This window comes from Fukomys damarensis, unplaced genomic scaffold (genome assembly GCF_012274545.1).
Source record: "Fukomys damarensis isolate Sample0158 unplaced genomic scaffold, DMR_v1.0_HiC HiC_scaffold_19, whole genome shotgun sequence".
NCBI classification, from domain to species: Eukaryota; Metazoa; Chordata; class Mammalia; order Rodentia; family Bathyergidae; genus Fukomys; species Fukomys damarensis.
The window spans coordinates 3,508,532-3,511,878 of NW_022900931.1; positions in this window are offsets into that span (position 1 = coordinate 3,508,532).

A 3,347-nucleotide genomic window follows, 5' to 3' on the forward strand; every position below is an offset into this window, starting at 1 on the left:
TGGGATGGGGCAGGTGAGATCCTGTGGGGAGGGGGTACAGTGCCAGGAGATATAAGGGAGCACGCAAGGTGTGTGACATAGTTAGGGGCGCTCACAGTGCCCGGAGAGGTGTGGGATGAGTGGGGCCTCGGTGCTGCCCAGCTCCGGGATCTCCCTCTTCCTTCGCCTTGGAAACGACTTCCTGCCTTCCCGACTCAGGTCGGGAAGAAGTTCAAGGCCAAAGCTTTGCTCCCTCAGCCCGACGGCGGCACTGCTGGCTGCAGGCCACACTGTGCTCTCCTGGGCCCCTCCGGGGAGAGGGACCGGCTGGGCTCCAGGGCCTGGACACTGGTTAGAATGAACGCCGAGAGGACTGCGGTGTCTTTCTCAGCCATGAGCAAAGGCGCCTAGGCAGTTTCTAAACTGCAGAGGGACTGGCCTGAGCCTCCTGGGGACAGGAGCAGACACTGGGTGGCTGCACTCGGACCACTCCCCCTGCCCGGGCATGCTCTGGCTGGGTGCCACACGGACCGCGCCACTCCTGGCCCATGGGCTGCCAGCACCCTGGAGAAACAAGGCCTCCGTCCGTCCTAGAGTCTCTGCCTGCCCCTCCTCCTGGCCTTGGCATTCTAACCAGCGTCCCTTGACGTCACATCTCGCCATCTCTATCAACCAATTGAAACTTGCCCGTTGTCATAAAAATATATATTTTTACGCCATTGGTAAATTCAAAAGTTCCTCGTGGGCCCTGCTTCCCAGGAAACTTCGGCCCACATTGGCTTCAACTGCCCAGGAGGGGGCAACTGACCACATTGGGTGGGGCTGGGCTGGACAGTTCCGTCGAGACCTTGGCTGCCTACTGAGCCCCCTCCCACACTTTGCAGACATCTATGACCTTGGCCGTGAATACTGCTGGACACTACACACCTACCTCACTGCCATCAGCCCATGACATGGAATTTGGGACGAGGGAGGGAAAATCCAGGAAATGTTAAGAAACCCTCCCAAACTGCTTTCCTGGGAATTGGGGTGTGAGGTAGCCTCTTCTTCCTAGGAGTGCCCCATCTCTTTTTCTTTACCTATCAGAAAATGGAAAAAGGGGGTAGCGTGTTTTCCAGTCAAGCTTCTCCCTGGAATCGTGACCAACTTTCACTTTCCACAGCTGCCAACAGCGGCCCAGGGTTGCCCAAGCAGGGGAGATTTCCCGAGTGAGTGGGGGGTCAACCTCTCTCCCCAGAGCGGTCCAGTGTAGCCCAGGCTTCGAGGGCTGGGGGCCCTTTTCAGAACAGAACAGATTGCAGCAGCCTGAGCTCAGGATACCGTGTCAGCTCCAGTGACATGGCACAGAGACAGTGTCATCTAGCATGATCCCATAGACTTTTCTTCACTATCAAAGTTCCCAGCCCCAACTAGGAAAGTGGGGATACTACCCACAGTGTCTATGCAGGGCCGTCATGAAAGCCACACACATCCCTCTGTCAACCCGTCTTTCCCCAGCCACGCCAAGGATGAACCTATCCACTGACTGCCATTACAGCCCCTTCTGTCCCCGGCCTTACTGTATGGTTTAGCTCCTTTCAAAAGCACAGTAGAGACATTTTGTGGTTTCTCAAGTTTAAGGGCTCCAGAAGGACAAAACTGTGCAGGGATTGGGCTGACTGCAGAGATCTCTATAGTGTAAGCATCAGGCCCTTTTAATACTGAATCTTGTTTTTCCAAAATAATGAGCAGCTCAGTAATGACCAAACAGGGACTCCAAACATAAATATATGGTAACTATTCACACAGAAAACTGCTCTCTAGTGCAAATTCAAAAAAAATGCTGCATACCTTTGAGATACGTTCATGAAGGAAAAAAAAAAGACTATCCAACAACCACAACTCGAATCACTTTCCTAAACACTATAAATATTATAGCTAATATGATATATGTTTTGTGATGAAATGGGGGATTTAAAACACTGAGTTTTTTTTTAAAGCCACAAAGAAAAAGAGATTATCTTCCCTTATGCCATTTACAACTTTTGCTCATTGGCCCAAATATAAATTAGTAACTGTATCATTGCTGAATTCGGTGACAAATGCCAGGATATTTGCTTTGTAATTTTCACATGAAATCATAATATAATCACACCGAATTGCTAACCTTTTTATTATCCAATTTTTTTTCTTGCTCTCACACAGTAATAAGTTAATTTAGTGCCTCCCCCCCTCCTCCCAATTTTTATCTGGTAAAACAAGAAATGCAGTGAATTCAGAAAAATATTTAAGAACACACGTTTTCCAACTCCCCATCCTTGGCAAGGATTTACATATAATTTGGTTGCAAATTCAGAAATCAAGTTCTACTTAATTTAAGGAAAAGAATAGCACTCAGGTAATTAATTCATATTACCCAAGTTGGATATTTTCATTTTTGTCTACTCGCTGTCATACTGTATCATTCAAAGTAAATAATATTTTGAAAGTGTGCTCAAATGATCAGAAAGGGAAGCTGGAAGATTTACACCGTTTACGAACAAGTGCTTGACAAGTTTCCTAGAAGAAAAAACTCGGCCAAAACCATGCCTGAGGTCAGCAATTTGAAAATAAGTCCCAGGGCAGGCTGTCGCTGTACCAGGATGTTTATAGTGTTGGTCTCATACAATTATTTATTCCTGATTTCTCCCAAGATCTGCCTAATGGGAATGTGGCCGGCAGCTTTCTGCCACGCTCTGAGCCTGGGCTCTCCCTCCTGAGCCCCTGGCTTGTACTCCAGCCTCAGAAGGCTGTGGGAAGTTCAGTTTCGATTCCTTTCTTTCTTCAGAGCGACATTTAACAGTGCTAAACTTTCAGTATCCAAGACATTGCGAGGAGTTACTAAACAGATGCATTTAATCTAGTTAGAGCAAGCTGGGTGAGCGCGAGTGAAAAGTCACGTTTTCACTTGGGTTCTGAGCATTTAGCTCACACACCAAGAATAAGGATGCTTTTAAAGCTGGCCCAATAGACCTGGGAGTGAAGTTTGAAGATATGGAGGGAGAGAGACCACTTCGATTATTCCTGACAGAGGAGCTGCTCAGCAGCTTTGGATATTCTGTAAAAAGGCAAAGAGGGCTTGCTGTCTTTTCTTTCTTTTGCTTTTGTCTCAACGTAGTTTATAGGTTTGAGTCTCTCTTAGTATGCCTGTACCATGATAACTTACTTGACAAAGCCTCCATTTTTACTCAATTATTTCTGCACAAAGCCTCCATCTCCTTTGGGTACATACGTGTGTGTGTGTGTGTGTGTGTGTGTGTTTGTGTATAAATATATATTTATATGCAAATATACTTTTTTCTTAGGAATTTGAGAAAGGAGAGAGAAAGCATAGACATTTTCAGAGAAGC